The sequence below is a fragment of the Sus scrofa genome, chromosome 3 (assembly GCF_054392235.1).
Source record: "Sus scrofa isolate SSC_HxYL_T2T_F1_AM1 chromosome 3, Sscrofa_HxYL_maternal_Yorkshire_Landrace_v2.0, whole genome shotgun sequence".
NCBI classification, from domain to species: domain Eukaryota; kingdom Metazoa; phylum Chordata; class Mammalia; order Artiodactyla; family Suidae; genus Sus; species Sus scrofa.
The window spans coordinates 13,422,455-13,445,865 of NC_139385.1; the positions used below are offsets into that span (position 1 = coordinate 13,422,455).

The following is a 23,411-nucleotide window of genomic DNA, read 5'->3' on the forward strand; positions in this document are numbered from 1 at the left end:
ACGTAGAGGAGCTGCTTTTAGGAAACTTGTCTACTTTCTAGGAGGAGAAAATTTCATCTAGTAGATTGATTGACTCCCATGATGGCATTGGTTAAAAAAAGAATTTTTTTTTTTTAGCTATACCCTGGGCATATGAAAGTTTCCAGGCCAGGTATCGAACCTGTGCCACAGCAGTGACCCAAGGTGCTGCAGTGACAATGCCAGATACTTAACACACCGTGCTACATTTTCTTTTATGTTACAATTGTTTTGCTTTTTAAAACCCTACTGAATTTTTTTTGCTCAGAAAGTAATGCATAATTGTTTAAGCAAATCAAATAATTAAGAGGCATTGAATAGTCTCTCCCTTTTTCCCTCCAATGCTATCATTTTGACTTTTCCATTTTCCTCACATTTATTTAAAGATAACTTGGGAATTCCCATCATGGTGCAGCAGAATCGAATGGGACTAGTATCCATGAGGACGCAAGGTCAATCTCTGGCCTCGCTCAGTGGTTAAGGATCTGGCGTTGCCATGAGCTGTGGTGTAGGTCACAGACACAGCCTGGATCTGGTATTGCTGTGGCTGTGGCGTAACCTGGCAGCTAGAGCTCCAATTCGACCCCTAGCCTAGAAACCTCAGTATGCCGTGGGTGCAGCCCTAAATAAATAAATAAATCAGTTCTAGTTTAGTTAGATACTGGAACATGCCTCTCTAGTGCCAGGACAACAAGTTCACACCTGTGTTCAGAGCTCTATGAAATAACCAAAGCTATCATGCCAGACTGTAATAGCTACTGTGTGACAGGGACTGTTCTCAGCTCCTTAGCTGTCATCCTATTTATCTCTTTACAGCAAACCTATGAGCCAGTATTATTATCATTCCCCATTTTACAAATGAGAAAACCGAGGCTCAAAGCTCAGTGTTCAGTATGTCTGTAAAGGTAGACAAACAGCAAAGCTTTCTGGAGACTGGCCAAGGGTTAATGCTTCTGCTTTTCTGATTGAGGAGAAACAAATGAAAAATGAATGGATATGAGGATGCAGGTTTGATCCCTGGCCTTGTTCAGTGGGTTAAGGATCCAGCGTTGCTGCAACTACAGCGTAGGTTGCAGATATGTCTTGGATCAGGCATTGCTGTGGCTGTGGTGTAGGCTGGCAGCTGCAACTCCAATTTCACCCCTAGCCCAGGAACTTCCATATGCCTTGGATGCGGCAATGAAAAGAAAAAAAATGAATGGGTGAATATGCTCTGGACACTCACATACCAGGCATGTTCACTAGCAGTATCTTGATTTACTCTTGGACTGGTTGCTGGTTTTGTGGCTAAAGAAACCAAAGCTCAGAAAGTGGCAATGATGGCCTGCAGCTCTAAAGGGCCAAGCCCACTTCATCTGACTGCCAGTCCAGGGCTTCTCCTACAGTCAGCATCTGTGAAGTGCTTTCATGTTTTGCTTAAGAGCTGAAGGGTATACAGGTCGTGAGCTCACAGGTATCTGGGGTCCACCAGCTCTGCCATTAACTCCAGCCACTGTCTCTATAGATCTCAACACCCAGAAGCTAAGACAGCATGAGAAGAAATCAAAGATACATACATGAGTCTTTTCCCACTATGATATCGCCCAAAAAAGCCCCTCTTTGTTAGGATTTTGGGGGAGTTTTTTGCTCTTTGATTTTTGTTTTGTTTTGTTTTGTTTTTGGTAGCAAAAGCTTTGTGGAAAAAACATAAGATTGAAATCACAGTGACCAACTGAAATCCAGGGAGAAGGAAGGGGCTGATGAATAGAAGTGGAGCAGGGGAGGAGGGTAGAGAGGACGAGCTCTGTAATTTAGGAAAGGAGGAGGGAACTAAATTCACATCCTGGCTGGACAGGATGCAAAGGAAAGAGACAAAAGCAACATCCAAACAGCTCCAGGTTGCATGGAACCAGGGACCCACTTACAGGTGAAATCACAGCCAAGACAACACTTTTACTACTGTGATGTCACCCTTGTCCCAGCTTAATAGCTGTAGGCTGAGAAGGCTGGTGGAGAGCAGAAGGACTACTACTTATTGTGTGTGTGTGTGTGTGTGTGTGTGTGTGTGTGTGTGTGTGTGTGTGTGTGTGTGTATTCTTTTTGGCTGCACCTGTGGCATGTGAAAGTTCCCAGGCCAGGGACTGAATACACGCCACAGCAGTGACAATGCCAGTTCCTTAGCCCACTGAGCCATAGAGGAGCTCCTTATTCTAAATATGTATATTTATATTTATCTTTATATTTATATTTATATTTATATTTATATTTATATATAGACAATTGCATACACTGCCTTAAACTCTATGATTAAAAAAGACCAAAATTTTAAAGGCTGGATTTGAATTCAAGGTATTTGTTTCCGAGCTGAGTAATCTTTGAGGTTTGCTGATACATTTCTGGAGTCAACCACCTCACAGCCTTCTGTCCTGTCCTCCCCCCACCTCTGCCCACCCCTCCACAATGCACACACATGCGCAGCCCCACACCTGGCACCCCTATCCCTCGAGCTGCGTTTTCTCATCTCCATTCTATCAGCCTTGTCAGAATTAAGTGAAACCAACCAGTCCTAAGGATGTTCCTGGGAGGTTCCTCCACTTGAAGGCTTGTTAATTCCAAAGGGAACGATTGCATCTGAAAGTATGTGGAGTGGCTAAGCAGTGAGATCCTGCTGTGTAGCAGAGGGGACCATATCTAATCACTTGTGATGGAACATGATGGAGGATAATGTGAAAAGAAGAATATATATAAACGTATATCTGGGTCACTTTGCTGTACAGCAGAAATTGACGGAACATTGTAAATTAACCAGAATAAAAAAAAATTTTTTAAAGAAAGTATTGCCTTTATCTTCTTGTGATGCTGTGTGCTGATATCCCTGCCACTGCTTTGAATAGTCAGTATTTGAAAAAAGAAAAAAGAAGTGGTTAACCTGGTTGTTGGCCTTTAGCGTGGTGGCTCCAACGAGCTGTCAGGAATAGCTTTCCGTAACAAATGAGATTATGTTCCTCTTCATCAGCTACCCTTTGCACCTCGGTAGAGTAGCAGTGCCAAGACCATCAACCAAAATTCCAAGTTAGAGATGTTGAAATTCAAAAATCCACACTCAGTTGCACCTGTTCTTTCCTGACTACCATGGTAAATGTGAGCTTAGCATCAAACTCCTTGGAAATGCATCTCAAAGTAAGTGGAGGCTTGTTCTGAGATTGAAAAGTTATTTCAGCGTGCATCCCAGACAGCATGGCCGCAAATGGAGTATAAAATGCATCAGGATCCCCACTTGAGATTTTCGTTTTAGCCCAGTGCATTCAAAGCAATAATCTACATTGTGCCAAGCCAAGTAGTGAGTGACTGTGCTAGGAGGATTAAAGGATTATTATTTTTTTGAAATCCACTGGAACTCAAGCCATGGTCCCTCTATCAGTAACATTAATAACTATAATGGTCTAAATTCACATACCTCTTTTCTTAAAGATTCCCAAAATGTTTTTGTCAAATGTAACTTCTCAAATCACAGATTAATTTTTCGAGTTGGGAAAAGCCTCAGAGATCAACCAGACAAACTCCACATTTAAAGATGAAGTTTGAGGCCCAGAGAAGTTAGATGACTTGGTCCAGCTCTCTCATATCCACTTACTGACAAAGAAGAACTCGAAGGAGACCATCAGATTTTTAGCCTGGAGTTCTTCCCTCCTGACCTTTGGTATTCAAAGCATGGTCTGTGGACTTAGTACAGGACATCACCAAGGAGTTTGTCAGAAAAGCAGAATCTCTCTAGTGCTGCAACATTTTACCTAACTTTTTAAATGTTTCATGACTGTGCGATGTTTTCCAAAGCTGTTCCTGCCTCACCATGAGGCTTTATGGATTATGTACTGTAAATGTTCTTTATGGGATAGACTAGTGTAATTCTTCTCATTTTTTTATAAGTAGAAAAAGAATTGTAATGTCTACCCCCCAAAAGTCCCCACCCTGCAACCTGCTGACCAAAATCTGAATTTTAACAAGAACTCTTCTGGAGTTCCCGTTGTGGCTCCATGGGTTAAGAGCCCAACAGGTATCCATGAGGATATGGTCTGATCCATGACCTTGCTCAGCAGATTAAGGATGTGGCATTGCTGTCAGCTGCAGTATAGGTCACAGATGTGGCTTGGATCTGGTGTTGCTGTGACTGTGACTGCAGCTCCAATTCAACCCCAGCTTGGGAATTTCCATATGTCACAGGTGTGGCCCTGAAAAGAACAAAACAAAACAAAACAAGAGCCTTCCGTGTTAAATGTGGGCTGTGTGCACATTAAGGACAGAGAAGCCTTGCTTACGTCTCACTGCTGCTGCCCACAGCTCTGTGACCTTTGCATTTGACACTGGACCATTTTCTGGACGTGCCCAAGAAAGTGCAATAAAATAAGTACAATAATCCAACAGAAAGAACGTTCTTTACGAAAGTGTTATATTGACATCTGACCATGGCAATGAAAGGAAAAGATGGGAAGAGGATCCCTCTGGCATTTTTTGTGGAGAACTTAATCCATGCACTTGGCAAAAAAGGGTCCCTGCTCTGAACAAGCTTATAAGTGGTAAGAGGGAGAAATCTAGGACCCAGGGAACAAAAGTAGCATTGAGCTCTAAATTAGGTTGCAATGAGTTAAGGGAAAACTTTCAGTGGCACATCCCTAATTCATCTCCTCCGTGTTGCCAGAGAAATTTCTAAACTGCAATTTTGACCAACTCTCATTCTTCAGTGATAAGTTCAAGGTCTGCAGTGTAAGTCCACGGTCCCCTGCATTGTTCCTGGGGTTGCTTTTCAGCCTCTGCACCCTCTTTCCACATCATTTGTGCCCAAGGGACACTGGGCTGCTTGCAGTTCCCTAGCCTGCAAGACCTTCATTCATCCTGGGGACTTTGCAAGAGTCTTCTGCATAAATGCATCTTCCCTCCCCATCCCTTCATCTGGCCACTTATTTCTCATCCTTCTGGTCTCTGACAACATGCTACCAAGAAACCTCCTCCAAAATGTGGTTAGGTGCCCCTCCCCCTCCTCTGTATTCCCATTATGCCCTGAGTTATGGACTCAATGCTCGTGTCCTCCCAAAATTGATGTGTTGGAGCTCTAACCGCCACCACTACCACCTCACACCCTGGAATGTAATGGTATTTGGAGGTGGGTCCTTTGGGAGGTGATTAGGTCTAAATGGGGTCAAGAGGGTAGCATTCCTATGATGGGATTAGTGCCTATATAAGAAAAGGAAAAGACGCCAAAGCTTTCTCTCTGCCATGCCATGTGAGGACACAGCAAGAAGGCAGCTGCTGTCTACAAGCCAGTAAGCAGGTGCTCACCAGGAACCAAAAATGCCAGTACCTTGATCTTGGATTTCCCAGCCTCCAGAGCTGTGAGAAATAAATGTCTGTTTAAGCCACATTGTTTCTGGTATTTTGTTATAGCAACCTAAGCTGACTACGATCCCCCATGTTCCCTTCTGTTGTGCTGCCTGGTTATTCTTCATCTGTCTCTCCAGCCAACGGCAGCTTCCTTGAAGGCCAAGAGCATGTCTCTCACTGTCCGTCCCAAGAACCTTGGACTCAGCACATGAAACATATTCCATACATGCTTCCTGAATTAAAAAAAAAAAAGTATACAAATACATTTATTCTTATTCCTGTTGTGGCTCAGCAGAAACAAATCTGACTAGCATCTGTGAAAATGCAGTTTTGATCCCTGGTCTTGCTCAATTGGTTAAGGATCCAGCATTGCCATGAGCTATGGCATAGGTCGTAGATGCAGCTCGGATCCCTAGTTACTGTGTCTGTGGCGTAGGCTTCCCTAATAAAGGGAAGACCATGTGGAGTTCCTGCTGTAGTGCAACAGAATTGGAGGCATCTCTGTAGGGCCAGGATGCAGGTTCAAGCCCCAGCCTGCACAGTGGGCTAAAGGATCTGGCATTGCTGCATTTGGGGACTCAAATCTGATCCCTGGCCTGGGAACTCCATACCTTGTGGGGTGGACAAAAAAGAAAAAAGGGGGGGAATGTATATATATGTATGACTGGGTCCCTTTGCTATACAGCAGAAATTGACAGAACATTGTAAATCAACTATACCTTAATAAAAAAAAATTTTTTTTAAAGGGAAGACTAGAGTTCCCCTTGTGGATCAGCGGAACTGAACCCAACTAGAATCCATGAGGACAAATATTCAGTCCCAAACATTGCCATGAACTGGTGTAGGCTGCAGATGTGGCTTGGATCCCGAGTTACTGTGTCTGTGGCATAGGCTAACAGTGGCAGCTCTGATTCAACTCCTAGCTCGGGAATTTCCATATGCCACAGGTGTGGCCATAAAAATCAAAAAAAATAAAAAAAAGAGAGAGAGAGAGAAGACCATGTGAGTACCCAGAGAAAAGGTAGTCATCTATAATCCAAGGAGAGAGGCCTCCAAAGGAATGCGCCCTGCAGGTACTTTGATCTCAGACTTCTAGGCCTGGACTGTGAGAATATAAGTTTCTGTCCTTTAAGCACCCCAGTCTGTGATATTTGTTACAGCAGCCCTAGCAGACTAATACATACAATGTGAATGCACTGCCCAGAGTCAGGTATGAAACATTCCAGTGTCCCAGGGGAAAAAAAAAAAAAAGAAAAAGTTTGAATTTGACTGCAGTGATAGAAGTCAGTGTTTGTTCCTAAGCAGGTTCACTAAGGCAAAATGGAATTTTAGAAAGATTGGCCAAGTGATTGGATTGTGTAGCCTAGGATACACAGGCAGTGGGGGTGGTGGGGGACGGGTAGAGGCGAAAAGAGGAGAAAGGGCATCGTTCATACTCTCTTGCGAAAGTCAAGGGACCAGGACCGGTGAGAGGGCAGCAGTGAAGGAAACAAAAGGGCATTTTTAAAGTATGGGAAAGTAGCAGTGATGAACAAGAGAGAGGAAGCAAAGAAGACCCTAAAGTCTTCGCCTAGATTAAAGTTGAGGGCGTACCCATGACAGATATTGGATATTTGGGAGCAAGAGTCAGTTAAAGTGGGAAATGTCACACTGGTTTGGGCCACACGGGGTTCGAGGGGATGGCAGCATATGCAAGTAGGTATAACCTATCCAGAGGTGGAAACGTAAGACAGCCGCCCAAAGTATGTGAGGAGAAGAGTGACTGGGGCCGGAGAGAGGTAGACGGTGTATGGAGAGGAGGGAAGGAAGGCAAGGAGGAAAACTAACATAATAATGAGAATAATAATAGCTAACAGGTATGATGTGCTTTCTTCCCAGACGGTGTTACAAGTGACATATTTAATTACATATTTAATCCTCACAGCAATCCTGGAGGGAACATTCTGTCATTATCATGCCTGTTTGACCAAGATGGAAACTAGGGCACAGAGAGATTAAGTCACATGTCTAAGGTCACACAGTTCATCAGTGGTAGATCTGGTTTCAAACCCAGGTCCCCAGACACAAATTCACCCAAGCTGGTGTGTTTAGAAGAGAGAGGAAACAATCTGGGCTCCTTTTTATCCCCCAGTCTCGAAATAAACTGGCCTGGTGCTATTCTATTCCGTAGTTGAAAATTTCCTCAAGCTGCCGTGCTGCTGTCTTCAGAACTGAACAAAACTTTGCCAAAAGTCAGTTCCTCCTGATGCCTCACCTGCAATACCCTGATTGTGTTTTAATAAAGGACACTGCCTTCCCCCTTTGTTCTGCTGCCCCAGGGAGTTTGGATCAGCTGCTTGTCTTTATTATTATCTCACATCCTTGAAAACAGTATATTTCTTGGCAGTTGTTCCATTTACTTAAAAATGTGGCGTCGAACTTTGCCTGCACTCTTGCCCTTGAGTCCAAGCTTCTCCTCCATGGTCTCTTTTCTCTCGGAGAGCTCAGGTTTCTTCAACTCTCTGACATATGGAGCCCCAGTATGGCTCATAGTCCCCACAGGTCTGGGAGGGAGACAAGATTACATTTCCATGAATGTGCTTCCATGCATATTTTGCAATTTCAGAGCTGTCCGTAAGCCTGAAGAAATATTTTATACTGAAGCAAATAAAAGACATTGACAGGTGCAAAACTCTGAACCACCAGAATTTAGCCCAAAGGGTTTCTAGGCCTTTCGCTTCAAACAATTTTGTTTCCTCTCCTATTGTACTCCAGATTCATCTCTCATGTTTTTTTTAAAATTTCTTTCTTGATAATTGTGCGTTTATAAAATAGCACCTCGTGTACACCCAGCAAATGTGCAAACTCTTTCGTAATTAAAGACATTCCTATTCCCCAAACCTGGCATGTGTGGTTAAAACGTGTGATTTGTTCAGCGTTTTAATGGAATGTGTGGCTAAAGGGCCAGGGTGTCACTCGGGATCACCAGTTGAAATGATGCTGGGAGCATTCAACCATTCTGTTTGAAGTCTTACATTGGCTTTATCAAGTTATTGTATTTGTTTTTGACCAAGAAAAATCCATTCCTCTTAGCAGTACAGCAGAATTCTTCAGAAAGACAGAAAAGAGCCATTTGGGGAAAACAAAATGCTAAATCTAGAAGCATTCTGGGTTCCTAATTATTGTTCTTTTCCCCCCAAGTCATCTGAAAGATGTTTCTTGTTCCATAGCAGGTATCTGCCCAGGAACATCATGACTTAATTAATCATCGTGGCTATTTGTGAGTATGATTTGCATGTCGAATGTTAATAATAATCGTGCCAACAATTACTGTTAACAAGAATGAATTGCACATATGCTAAGCTTTATGATTTACAAAGTAATTTCTCTTGTTTATTTTAGATTTTCCCAATACCCTGAGATAGGTAAGGTAGGTTTTAGTATTCCCCCCCCCCCTTTTTTTTTTTGTCTTTTTTTTTTGCTATTTCTTGGGCCGCTCCCGTGGCATATGGAGGTTCCCAGGCTAGGGGTCGAATTGGAGCTGTAGCTACCGGCCTACGCCCAGAACCACAGCAACTCGGGATCCAAGCCAACACCACAGCTCACAGCAACACCAGATCCTCAACCCACTGAGCAAGGCCAGGGATCGAACCTGCAACCTCATGGTTCCTAGTTGGATTTGTTAACCACTGAGCCACGACGGGAACTCATAGTATTACCATTTTATATGTAAGAATGTGGAAGCACAGAGAGAGATGAAGTGAGTTTTCAAATAATATATAGCTGGAGGGATAAAGCCTTGCAGGTCACATTTGCTTACAGATTGACAGGAGAATGAATATAATCTCAAGTTTTCATTTATCTACAGAGTTTAAGTGATTAAACTCTCTATACCCAGTGAGTATCTATGTAACCAAGAGCACAATCTCAAGACCCAGGTAGCTGTTACCTATCTTGTAGATGATATCAGCTGAGACACTGTCCATCACATCTGCTATCTGAAGAGTCCAAATTTGAGTCATGGAATAGTCTGATAAATTTCAGTTTTGAGGCTGAAAGTCCTCAAACTTTCAGAACATGATAGTGGACTGTTTTTGCCTCATTTAGGTGATGAAGTAAAATGTTTTTAATGTATTCCTTTTATGATCAGTGTGGGTGACCCATTTCCTTCGTTAATGTCAATAATTCACACTAACATTTGGACAGCACCCCTAGTTTGCTAAAGCATATTCACTTACAGTATTCGATTCTGTCTTAAACCCCAAACCCGTATTGGGTTCATGGTAACATTCACATTTTTCCAGACAAGAAAACCAAGGTACAGTTAATAAGGTATTCAGGTATTTACAGCATGCTTCTCGTGTGGCAGGACCTACCGTGAGTAGGAGGAGTAGGACTGATAATGATGATAAGAAAAAGCACATGCAATCTAGCCTCTTAATGTTTACAGTCTAGTGAGAGAAAGAGACAATCAAATAATCATACCAACAAATGTAAAATGTGAACTGAGTGGGACAGTGCTTTTAACCACATCTTCCATCAAAACATTGTATAAGCCATGTGCTTTAAGATCATGTGAAGTTTTCTTTAAAAACATGCCACGTTTTCATGAAAAGAAGAATATAGTACTCTGGGATCCTAGAATATGGGGATTTGGACTGTCCAAGGAGACCAGCAGAGCTTTCCTGGGGACGTAAAATGACTTGAGGAGACAGGAGGTGAGTGCATGGAGAGTGAAGGGATTGGTGTTCCGGGCAGAGAGAGGATAATGCAAAGAAGCCCTGGGAAGTGGAGCTGCTCTACGTGCCAGCCGGAAGGCAATGGGATGGGCTGGCGGAGCATGGAAGAAGAATGCAGCTCAGTGCAAATCTAGAAAGTTTGCTTCTGCATGAAAGGTTTTAAACTTTTATTTGAACGACAATGAGAAGGCCTAAAACATTTTTTTTTTTTTTTTGTCTTTTGTCGGTCTGCACTCACAGCATATGGAGGTTCCCAGGCTAGGGGCCTAATCGGAGCTGTAGCCACCAACCTACACCACAGCCACAGCAACATGGGATCCGAGATGTGTCTGTGACCTACACCACAGCTCACAGCTAAAGCATATCCTTCAGGATCATGCTGGATCCTTAACCCACTGAGTGAGGCCAGGGATCGAACCCGCAACCTCATGGTTCCTAGTCGGATTCGTTAACCACTGAGCCACGACAGGAACTCTGTAAAACATCTTTAAGTATGAGGAGGGGGGAAACAATTTGGTCTGTGGTTCAGACAGCTCATTCCAGACAAGATGTAGAGAACACATTGACGGAGGCCAAGGTGAATGGGGGTTGAATAGTCAGATGACGACTGCAGAAGTTCAAGTGAAGGAGAGTGGACTGTGGATGTAAAGTTGGAGAGGTCTGAGATTTGAGACGTTTTTAGCAGGTAAACTTGATGGGATTGGATGATGGGTTAAATATGGGATGAGTATGAAGAAAGCTGACCCAAATGTTCCAGGCTTGTACAAATGGGGCCATGATTGAACCATGGAGAATACTCTAAGAAGTCCAGATTTGTGGGGTGGAGATGATGAGTTTGATTTGGGATGTGCTGAGCTGGTGATCCTAAGGCATCCAAGGAGAAGGCCAAGTAGAGGTGATTTGTGGAGGTGGAACAGGGACGTCTGGGCTAGGAATACAGATTTGTGGGTCATTCTCATGTAGGCGATAATTCGAGCCACAGATGTGGATTAGAAGAGATTACCCAGAGAGAGATTATAAAGTGAGAAGGATTTCCCTTGTGTCTCAGCATGCTAAGGATTCAGCATTGTCATTGTAGTGGCTTGGGTTCCATCCCTGGGGGAACTTTCCAGGAAGAGGGTCCTGGAAAGGGCTGTGGGAAATTCCAATATTTAATAATGGCCAGAGCGGAGAAGGTGAGTCTCCAAAGGAGAGAAGGAGTGGCCTAAAAGCCAGGAGGAACACAGGAGGACCTGGTTTCATGGTTTAAAATAAACAGAGATTTTCAAGAATGAGGGGATTGTTGAGAAGTTAATATAAGAACTGAAAAATACATCCATTGAGGAGTTCCCCTGTGGCTCAGCTGAAATGAATCTGACTAGTATCCATGAGGATGCGGGTTCAATCCCTGGCTTCATTCAGTGGGTTAATGATCAAGCATTGCTATGAGCTGTGGTGTAGGTCACAGATTTGGCTGGGATCTGGTGTTGCTGTGGCTGTGGTGTGGGCTGGCAGCTGTCGCTCCGACTTGACCCTTAGCCTGGGAAATTCCATGTGCCCTAAAAAGGAAGGTATGGCCCTAAAAAGGAAGGAAGGAAGGGGAGGGGGAGAGAGGGGAGGGGAGGTGAGGTGAAAGAAAAGAAAAGAGAAAAGAAAAGAAAAATATATCTGGAGTTCCCGTCGTGGCTCAGTGGTTAATGAATCCGACAAGGAACCATGAGGTTACAGGTTCGATCCCTGGTCTCGCTCAGTGGGTTAAGGATCTGGCGTTGCCATGAGCTGTGGTGTAGGTTGCAGACGCAGCTTGGATCCTGCGTTGCTGTGGCTCTGGCGTAGGCCGGCAGCTACAGCTCCAATTAGACCCCTAGCCTGGGAACCTCCATATGCCGTGGGTGTGGCCCTAGAAAAGGCATAAAGACAACAGCAACAACAAATATATATATATATATATATATATATATATATATATATCTCCATTGAATTTGGGAATAGAGGTCATTGGTGACCTTAGGAGTGGGAGTCAGAGGCCAGACTGCTGTGAATTGAAGAGAGTAGGAGATGAGGATATGGAGAACTAGACAGCAATTTCAGAGTTGGTTTTGAAGCACACTCCCAAGGCACTTGTAAGCAAAAACTGCAGTGTAACAAATAATGAATAATGAAGGCCAGTGTTGAGTTTGAATTTGAAAATATGTGATAAGCAAAGTAAACTTTGTGTTGCAGTTTATCTCCGCTTCCTCTTCGGCTACCCCCTCCTCTAAGCATTCAAACTGTTCTCAGGCTTCCCACTCCAGCTTGACTTTCTAGGCTGACCCCGTGTCCTCTGCCCTATTGGCTTCCTGCCTCCACTACTTAGCACCCCCAAAATGCTTATAGAGAGTTACACTGAGAAAGGACCTAGTCAACCACTTCTCGCTAGGTGGAAAATGAATGATAGCTGTTGTGTATTAACCCTCTGGGCTAGGGGTTTGCTTTTTTGCCGGGCACAATTCCTTAACAAGTCTGAGGGATGAGGGAGACAGTTTAGACTGCATGGGTGTAAAGTAAGGGACTCCGGTAAGGAGATGACCTTGTGGAGTGAAGTAGCCCTAACTTGCTAGATAATCACAAACCAGTCATTTCATCACTTCGGGCCCTGCATTTTCCATTTGTCAGATCTGGTGTTGGATATATCTCCCAGCCCTTCCCATCCTGGCATTGCAGGTCTCTGCAGAAAATTCAGAAAACTCAGTCTTCAGTTGATGACATGGCTCTGTGGGAAGGGAAGTAAGGCAGAGAAGGGATGCAGAGAGAGAGAGGGAAACAGGAATTTCTTCCGCCTCTAGGAAGAAGGTTTAAACTTTGAGCTAGAATAGAACCAAGCGAGGTGTGTAAATCCGATCGAATTTTAAGTGCTCAGAGATGCTATTTTTTAGAAAGAAGAAATCCTGAAGGCAATCTTCAGTAAAGTGAGGAGTGCTTTCTTTGAAGGCATAAATGCCGCTGGCTTTATCCCTTTTTAATCACCTAAATGTGCGTCTATCAGTTTTCCATAAGCCACTAGGTACATAGGCGCTTAATAACAACGTGTAGTAAAGAAATGGTTGAGATGCCCCCGATAAAGATTAATGCTTGACTTCCTCTTTCAATTCTTTCTTATACTGCATTTCACTTTGAAAACCACTTTTCCCTTTGCACTCCAGCTTTTGAAATATTCCTTATGAAGTCACTTTATGCAGTAGGTCGTGGCGAAGCTGTGCTGTTACCAGACATGGGATGTGATATGCATCCAAAATATCTCCTCTAATTAAGAACCATAGTCTGGAAGCGGATGGTGTGTAACAGGTGAACAGCTCTGTGTCTGAGCTTTAGTTTGGGGAACGCCGCATGAGTGAGGCCTCTGTGTTTCTGTCCTTGTTGGCTTCACTTCCCAAAGCCGGCTGACACTCTGGCCTCCACTTACAGTCACCACTTCATTCACCTGGAGAAGACAAGCTGTCCAAGTTAATCCATTAGTTAGCTTTCTGCATTAACACAAAACACATGGTGCTCCATGCTTCATTAGTACAGACAAGGTGTTCCAGTCGCTCTGTCCCTGCAAAGAGCAAACTGCGGGGGCTGCCCCTAGACGAATGCCTTCACGCTCTGCACCCTCCCTAACATACCGCCTCAGTCCACGGTCGCGCTCCTCACTCAACGAACCTGGACAAAGCCTTCTGATCTCCTGCCAGCAGCCACTTCTGTGTTGATTAATACTTCCCGTCTCACTCTGTGCCAGGCCAAACCGAGCTGGGTTGCCTCCTCTAGTGTTTGCTGCCCATCCTGAAGAGCAAGAGCCGTGCAGCTGGACAGATCTGTCGGCCCAGGGCCGGCCCGAGAGACGAGATGATTAGGGGAGATAATGATGAATGAAGGACTCACAGGTGAAAAATGACTTCACTGGAATCCTTATTGATCTGCCAGCTGAGGTCTTTTTCATGTGGAACCTAAATTTGACACATCAGATTGAACCTGACTCTTGAAGAGCTCATGCAATTTTAGACCTAGCAGTGATTTTAGATGGAATCTGGGGCATTGCCTAGCTGGGGAAACTGAGGCTCAGAACAGGGATGTGACTTAGCTAAAGTAACACAGAGAGTCAATGGCAAAATCAGGGCTGGGACTTCTGATGCTCAGGTCACTACCACTGGCTATAGGACCGTTTTCTTAAGCAGGACCCAGGTTCTGTCAATAAGCGAATGTATCCTTGTTGGTGTAAAAGACAAGGTGAGGCCAGGTCTAATCTGGACCTTGGCTCCCCAAGGGTTAGTAAAAAGATGGGCAGAAGGGGGCATGGTGCTTGGGAAGGGAGGATGCCACCTGATAGGGAGTAGCCAAGAAAACTGCCGCTTTTACCCTCACACATGTGGTGCTAGATATTGCCTAATATGCATAGTCTTCTTTCGGAGAGAGCTCTCTCTCCTAAGAAGCATTTCACTTTGGGATTTATTTTCTCCATAAAGTGAAGAATCTGAGGATGGGATGAAGAAGTCCTACCAAGTGGAGGTCAGAGGCAATGGAGTGGGAGTTGGCGGTGGTCAGGGGAGGGGGGTGGTACCCTGTTTTAGTGGGCAATCCAGGAATGGGACTTGGATTAGGGAGAAATGCAAATTACCTGGAAGCATAGCAGGGCATGCCCCTCCCATGGAGTGGAAGACCTCCAGATTTCCCAGTTCAAATGAAAAACACACTGGGAGCCCCTACTGCCCCCATCTCAGTGATCAACTAGCACTTCAGCATGCATCATCACCACAGGGTTTATAGCCTGCAAGTAAATGGATGGTCATGGTCAAGGCTAGGAAAAGACCCACTCTGCCTGCTTTACCTAGCAGAGCTGTGCATATGCTCACATGGCACATATGTTTCCCACAGCTGTGCATAGCTCTACAGTCTGTGGTCCATGGAAGACAAAGCATCACCTTGTCTTCCCATTCTCAGCAAAGGCTCTTGGATCCCCTTGTTAATGAGAAAGGACCCACTGAGGAGAATCATTATAGCCCAGCTATACAATGAAAATTATTCATACATATATACCTTCCAAACAGTGCAGGCAATGTGCCAAGTACTATATGCTAAACACTAGGCTACATGAGAGACGGAGGCATACCCCTGCCTGATGCCCACGCAGTTAACTCTAATGAAATAGGGGTAAGGGCTATACAGAAAGAAGGGAAATGAACTAAATTTTGCTATTAAGCTACTACCACGCAGTAACTTTAATCCATTCCTTCATTAGCTCATTCAACAGACATTTATTAAATGTCTGTAGGAGCTGTGCTAAGAATACAAAGATGAATGGAAAAGATCTTTGCCCTTGAAGGAATCACAGAGTATAAGGGAAAGATAAATGGATAAACAATAAGTTAAAAAAAAAGTTACAGTTGCTATTTCAAAAGTCTGTACATGTACAAAAGATATTCAAAGGAGCTGATTTTTAAACATCTCAAAGTGTCTTGAGCTTTACATAAAAGAGTACATACTGTTTTGGGACCATTTATGTGAAGTTCTAGAACAAGCAAAACTAATCTGCTGTGGAAAAAATCAGAACAGTGGTTGCCTTTGAGTGGGGTGGGTGGGGCTTCCCTTGGCTAGGAAGGGATGTGAGAGCACTTTCTGGGTTGATGGTAATATTGCATATCTTGATAGGGGGTTGGTTATACAGGTATATGCATTTGTCAAAATTCATTGAATGGTATGCTTAAGATTTGTGTGTTTTCATTGCATGTAGGCTTTACCTAAAAAAGAACTCTAAGCCAATAGTGAATTCCAGATAATGATGTACGTAACGAAGTATTGCGGGGTGGTGGTGTACTGATATCAGCAGCTTACTTTGAATCGCATTAAAAAATAAGACAGATGGAAGGATAGGGGAATGCATAGATGAACAGAGATGTGTTAAAGCAAATATAGTAAAATGTCAGTTGTGGATTTTAGGCAGAAAGAATGTGTGTGTACACCGTACATTTCTTTCAGTTTTCCTGAAAGTTTGCAAATTTTTAAAATAAAATATTAGTGGGGGAAAAACAAGTCTTGAAAGTTAAATAGGTATCCCTCAGGCAAACAGGATGAGAAAGGGCTAACCTAAACCCATTTCCAATTTTCCAGCGCTCATCTGCCTTTCCGCCTCCTCCATAGAGCTTGGAATAGCTAAATATTTACTTACCGCTTTGCTGCTACTTGTAGCCTTGTGGCACAGTTCTGGCCAATGAAGCATTAAGGGAATTCTGCTGGTTCTTCTGGGAAAGCTTTTCTTTAGTTGGTGTTACTCCTTCCAGACTGGAATACAAACATGATACCTGGAGTTGCAGCAGCCCCTTGAAACCCTGAAGGAAAGTCCAAAAGAGTCAGACTTTACTGAGCTATGGAACCAGAATCAGCAGCAGCCCATCTCCAGACTTTCTGCTGTTTCAAAAAAGAAAAAAAAAAATCCTTGTTTGTTTTAGTCACTGCTGGTCACGTTTTCTGTTACTTGCAGCTGACACATTAGGAGCACCAGGCAGAAGTGAAAAACAGCCTGGTTTTCAGGTAATTGCAAGCAATCTGATGGCTGGATCCAGAGTCTGGGGAGGAAATGTGGGGTGGAAGATGTTGCTGTAGAGGCTGAAATAGGCCAGACCCTGGAGGACTCTCATGCCCTACTGAGGACTCTGGATTTTCTGAAGGTAGTTGAACATGGGGTGACCTGATCCACCTGCCTCTTAGAGCAGCGGTTCTCAAATTTTTATGAATAGCAGAATCATTTGGGGCTAAAAATGAAGATTCCCAAGCCCCATGTCCAGAGAGATTCTGATTGTAGGATGTGGTGCCCTGACCACACCTTCTTCTTTATCCACAGCTTCTGTGACTCTTTCCTTGCACACAGACAGCGTCCTGCCTCCATACCTCTGTGGTTCTCTGCCTGCTGGCTTTCTCTGGTCACAGAATCATGCTGTGTGTACCCATGAGGCAGGCCAGAAGTGTCAGGGAATTAATGTTCCCAAGGGCAAACTCTTGACTAACAAGGAACAGGCGTTGGTAGATAAATTCTCCAGCTTCCTCGCTAACAGGTGGGAGAATTCTGAGGTGAGTCCCACTTGCCTACAGTGATAACTCTCTCATTTAATTAATATACCTTTTCTTTCCTTCCCTGTCTCCCTTCCTCAGACCCCCAAATAAATGCCTGGCACCGAGTTCCTTGTCTAAGGTTCTGCTAAACTAGGATGCTCATTCAGAAACCTGAATGGGGGCCTGAGAATGTGCATTTTAACCATCACCCCCTCTCTAAGGATTCAGATATGTGGACTGAATCTCAGTCCCTCTACTGCAAGTAACTCTCCCTGTTAACACCATCCATAAATTCGTAGAGAGTGAAAATCTTCAGTGGCAAGCAGATTTTTCAGTTGAATTGAAACCAAGAGGTTTAGCAAATTCTCTAGCTAATTCAGTTAATCTGTGAAAAGTTTCCAAACATAAGCATTTTCAAAGATAAGACCGAGCTGCAAGGGCCCCAGATCAGCTTATGACATTGAAAGAAGTAATCGGGAGATTGTCAAAACCCCACTACATAAATAAAAAAGAATACATAAAGAATCCTGATTGTTCTTTTCCTCAGAATACCCAGAATAATCTTTCATCTAAATTTATTAATAGGTAGTATCTATTTATTTAGCTGGTTTCGACTGAGGAATTATCTTTTACTAAAAAAAAAAAAAAAGACAGGAAAACTAGATTTTAACAGCTGAAGCAATCATTTTAATTGTGTTTAGGGGGCAGGTGAAAGCTGTCCCCTGCTGTGTTAACATTCCCTTCATTGGAGAAGAGACAGGTCAAATGTTTTGACACCATCATTTGCCTTCAAATTAGGATCCTGGGAGGAGGAGCTCATGGAGAAGAAAGGGGCACAAGAGAGACCAGATCGGGTCGGTCGGCTCCTCTGATGAGGCCATCTCAGGAGCCACAAGCATCAGCATCCTTTTTGAAAGACCAGGTAAGGTGACCAAAACAGGAAAGACAATGTCCCCTTATTGTAAGCAGTGGCTCATGAATTTTTAAAAAGCATAATTCAAAGATGTTTCCAGGAGTTTCTGGTGGCTCAGCAGGTTAATGATCCAGTGTTGTCACTGCTATGGCTCAGGTCATTGCTGTGGCTTGGGTTTGATCCCTGGCCCCAGGAAATTCCACATGCCAAAGGCGCTGCCAAAAAAAAAAAAAAAAAAAAGAAGGGGGCGGGGTTCCAAGTACAGTTGCAGGAGGTCAATTATTCCCAACAAAGGAAACTTAACACTTGACTGAAATATTTGTACTTCACTAGTGATTACGGGCAGCCACGCCATTTCCCCTAACTCCAGGCTGCCCCAGCCTGGCTTTTGGCAGGGTGGCCCAGTCTGTGCGCCTTTGTCTGAAGGAATCATGGCACCATTACCCTGCTATTGTTATCAAAGATTATGCCTAATGCTATTGAGGACAAACAGCTTGTTAGAGAGCCCTCCCACCAAAACCTACAAGAGTTAGATGGCTCTCTTCAACCCTACCTGCTCATAGCGTTTCACTGGCTGTTCTGGGGGAAATGAAGATGCGAGCTGTCAGGAAACTAAATGTGGGCAAAGCAGACTATTGATAGCAGATAAAAGAGGACACAAACATACCACCAGATCAGCTTTTCTTTAATCCTAACAGAAGGAAGGGATGAAGCAAAGGTCTGCATTTCTATGCCTTGGATTAGTGTTCACTTGGTGTATTCTTGCATAGTTAAAAAGTGACTTTTCACTCCAAGGAAGCATGCAATGCCACCTAAAAGTCTCAGGAAAAGCTTAGGAAGAGGGTATTTTGGCCTAGTAGGAAAATAGGAACAATTTAACCCATACCTTGAGTTACAAGGGAAAAGGTTACTTTATTTGCTAAATCACTTTTATTGCTCACCAATCTCAAACATCTCTTTGAGAGCCTACCACGCTGTACACATGCTTTTCCAAGAGGTAGAAGGCACAGTCTCAGCCCTAGAGAAATGCAGTGTCCTCAAAGGGAAACGACAAGAATCTGAAAGATAAATAACAATTTGAGCATGCGTATGTTATATGATATATGGCAACAGTGTGGGTCAGTATTATCATTACGAGGTCATATAGATTTCTCTTAATAATAGGACACACATCCCCCTTCCTTAGGATATGTTATGAGTGGTAGAGTACAGGGAAGGTGTGAACTTAATTACTTAGAGTAATTTTGATGTTTGCACATAAGTGCATAATGATATTATTGATCCTGGATACAAACTATCAGCAGAAGCAGTTGTGAAACCTGATGGGAATTCACACCTGGCAACTTTGTTTCCCTACTCATCAAAAAGCCAAGAAAAGAACCCCAAGGTACCTTCGGCTCCCAGGATGTGGCAGTGACCTGGGGTGCTTACCAAATGGAATTAGTACTAAATGATCAAGAAGGTTTGAGTGACACTATACAGCATCAGATAGGAAGGAGATTGTTGTCTTTATCCCTAGCCATCACAGTGCTTCACAAATCAATATTAGAAGCTGCATTTTATAAATTACAAAATTATACCATCATGGGAGATTGTGAATCAGCACGAAAAAAAAAATAGAGACAGAGAAAAGTGTATCCTTTTTTTTTTTTTGAGAAATCTATTCATTGTGAAATTCACAAGCTATGATTTGGTCCCCAAATAATTGTCCACATTACAGCAATGAATACTCTATTTATTTACTACCATTATAAGAACAATGTCAGATTTCTTAAAAGTTTTGATTAAAGTGTTTTTAAAACACTGAAAATAACAACAACATCTCCCAGAAAATAATGAGTGTCTTCCTGTTAGCTGTCGAATCATTTACTCCCATAACTGAATAATAACAGCACATCAAAGCCAGCAGTGGTAATTAAATGATTTGTGAACATAGGTTAACAAATTAGTGCATCATGATGTGTCATTGTCTAATTAGGGTAAAAATGCTAGTCTTACCTAAAAGACTGACAAAATAGTAAACCAAGAAGAAACAGGTAAAAGCATCATGCAAAAGCTAAGAACATATACAGTGTCATTTTTCTGCTTACTACATGAGAGGGACTATGACTATCTTCCAGATCTTACATGTCCAAGCTAAACACACTGGTTCAACTAAAGTCATTCAAGAGCACAAATAACCTTGGGCAGTTTCCGTTGTGGCTCAGCAGTGGTAAACTCGACTAGTATCTATGAGGATGCGGGTTCGATCCCTGACTTCACTCAGTGAAATAAGGATCTGGCGTGACTGTGGCTGTGATGTAGGTCAGAAGCTGCAGCTCTTATTCAGCCCCTAGCCTGGAAACTTCCATGTGCCGTGGGTGCAGCCTTAAAAAGACAATAAAGGAAGGAAAAGAAAACAGCCTTGGGTTAGTTATGTTTTTAGGGTGAATGGGAAACTGTCTACATGACCTCAAATAACTGAGTTGCTTGTAGTTTTCATATGACAACACCAGCATCCCTGGCCTATGAAACACTTAAGGGAAAGTTCCTTTGAATTCTCCTTTATGTATCAACAAGACTAAAAAGATAAACAAACTCTTCCCATGGTGGCTTAGTGGTTAACAAACCCGCCTAGTATCCATGAGGATGTGAGTTCCATCCTTGGCCTCGCTCAGTGGGTTAAGGATCTGGTGTTGCCATGAGCTGTGGTGTAGTTCATAGACGCAGCTTGGATCCCGCATTGCTGTGGCTGTGGCATAGGCTGGCGGCTACAGCTCTAGTTGGACCCCAAGCCTGGGAACCTCCATATGCCGTGGGAGCGGCCCTAAAAAGACAAAAAAAAAAAAAAGAACTCAGAGGAAATAAGAAATATTCATCTCACTTATTATTAGACATCTTTTTTTGGCCATGGTACAAAAACTCCCTGGCCTGGCCACGGAGTTCCCATTGTGGCTCAGCGGAAACAAACCTGACTAGTAACCATGAGGATGTGGGTTTGATCCCTGGCCTCGTTCAGTGGGTTAGGGATCTGGCATTGTCAAGATCTGTGGTGTAGGTCAGAGACGTGGCTTGGATCCAGCATTGCTGTGGCTGTGGTGTAGGCTGGCAGCTGTAGCTCTCATTTGACCCCTAGCCTGGGAACTTTCATATGCCACAGGTGGAGCCCTAAAAAGAAAAAGAGTCCCGGGCCAAGGATACAACCTATGCCACAGCTGTCACCACAGCCACACCAGTGACGATGCCAGATCCTTGATATCCTCCTAAACATTTTCAATTTATTAACTGTTTATTCAATACGTATTTACTAGGCACCTACTATATGCCAAGCAAAGCATTAGATTTTTTGAGGGGCATGAAAATGCATAAGACAAATCTTCTCTCAATGAGGCATATGGATTATAAGGTCATAAACGTTAGGTAGAGACAAAGTGCTGTAGGATTTCAAGAGAGGGAGTGATAATTTCCACCTGAGGAAATCAAGATTCAGTGTCAAGAGCTTGGTCTTGGCCAATGGGAAGCGATGGGGGTGAAAGACTCTGCAGGCAGAGGAAATGGCCAGCACAAAGACACATGTAATTTTTTATTTACTCTGCCTCCAGTTGGGAAGTTTAATCCTAATTACAGCCCAGAAAAGAAGACAATTCTGTGCTTACTCCCTTTGGCAGTGGAAGTGTTGGGCAGCTGAAAAAATTTGCTCTCACAACAGTAGTTAGTGACCTATCAGGGGTTTAGATGCTCCAGCATTCTTTTAATCCTCAGTGATCGTTTAAACAACTGAGCCCCCTCAATATAACAAATCTTGTATTTGACTGATTTGGAGAAATAAAAAGGCCTGCAAAACACACACATACCACACTTTCCTTTTCAACCTCTAAGCAATGCCTGCGATATCAGAGGACAGTTTGGGTTCCAGTGGTAGCTTCTGGGAACAGGGAAGCCCCCCCATCCCTCCTTTGTGGGTGTCCACTCCACCAATACATCCTTGCTGCAGCCATGGGAAACAGACTCAGATGGCTGGCTAAACACACAGTAAGGACGTGTTGAAGGAAATTTCCTGCTTTTCCTGTTAGTGGCAAGACGTGTGTATACGTGTAAATGTTATAGCAGATCAAACTAGTTATTAATCCAAGTCAGGGCAAAGAGGAAGAAACTATCGGCAAGAAGTGATTTTTTTTTTTTTTTAGGCTTATGCTCGGAAGGCTAAGATTTGTTTAATTAAGTGAGACCTTCTGCCCTATTACTGACATAAGGAGTTTTCACTTCACACCAGGGACCCCCACCGCAATTGAGCCATTAACACTCTGCCTCAAAGCCTAACCCTGCCATCATTTCTGTTAGCTTTGTGCATTCGCACCTCGCCTTCTGGCCATTGTTGTTCATCTCTTCAGCCTAAAATCATCAGCCAGCTTTCTTTTTTCACTTCTGCATTAGCAAATATTTAGGCACACCCTTAGAAGTGTTATTTTCTGACATGCGTTACCTGAGTCAAAGGAGATGTGAAGATCTTAGAGGTGGTTCACACGGGAGCCACGGTGGCTAAAAGTTTGTAAAATAAAAGTGTCTTTCGTGTGGAAGAAATTGGCCTGGGAAGACGGGTGGGGGGAAAACAAGCATGGTCTGAAACTGCTGTTCAGGCGTAAGGCGGATCTAGAGCTGGGACGTGGCTGTCAGTGCTCATCACTGTAATCTGGTGTCAACTCGCTGCTATAATCTGGCTTGGAGGGCCTCACGAGATGTCCCCCAGAAATCAAACAATCATTTGGGAAGGGAGGAACCTGCTTAGGTCAAAGAACTAGTGTCACTGCTGTAGGCAGGAGTGGCGGACTCTGGGTCCTGTCTGCTCAGTTACCAACCTGCTCTGGGAGATCTTGGGAAGGCCCTTTCATCTCTCCAGTCTTCAATTCTTGCCTTTCTAGGATGAGACTATTGGAGTAAATGAGCTTTAAGGGGGAGACCATATAATTTATTGTAAAACCAGGACATGTTTGCTAGGACCAATGTCAAACTGGACAGGATGTCTGCAGAGCAAACCAGCATGAACTCCCGGCAATAAAATTTTAAATGTAATTTCACTGTTGTTATAGAAGTGAAAGGCAGAAGCAAAGGCATGCCAGAAATTATAATCTCTCAACATAGTTTGTTTAGGAAGGAGTATTGAATTCTTTCCTAAAATCTTTTGAGATTAAAACAAAATAAGATAAAGATATATCCTATCCTCTGTCAATCTAATTTGTATATAAATTTGTCTGAAGTCAAAGTAAAATTTCCATAATAAGCAAAAATAAACCAAAATATTGTCAAAGAACAAAGCCAGGTTCATCAGCCAAAATTACAGTGAATTAGGCATTTTAACTCATTTTTAATGTTTTCTATTAAATTTCTAA

At 43.3% G+C, this 23,411-nt stretch overlaps 1 long non-coding RNA gene across 3 annotated transcripts in view; it reads left to right on the top strand.

The window, feature by feature from the left end:
• LOC146404399 (uncharacterized) overlaps nucleotides 1–23,411 on the top strand; it is an 87,345-nt gene that overhangs the window by 34,717 nt on the left and 29,217 nt on the right. For 2 of the 3 annotated variants that reach the window (XR_014840374.1, XR_014840375.1), the window contains exons 2-3: nucleotides 16,924–17,150; nucleotides 17,931–18,054. This is a non-coding gene — a long non-coding RNA (uncharacterized LOC146404399). Of the gene's footprint in view, nucleotides 1–16,563; nucleotides 16,614–16,923; nucleotides 17,151–17,930; nucleotides 18,055–23,411 lie in introns of all 3 variants that reach the window. The other variant, XR_014840376.1, reaches the window with a different exon arrangement.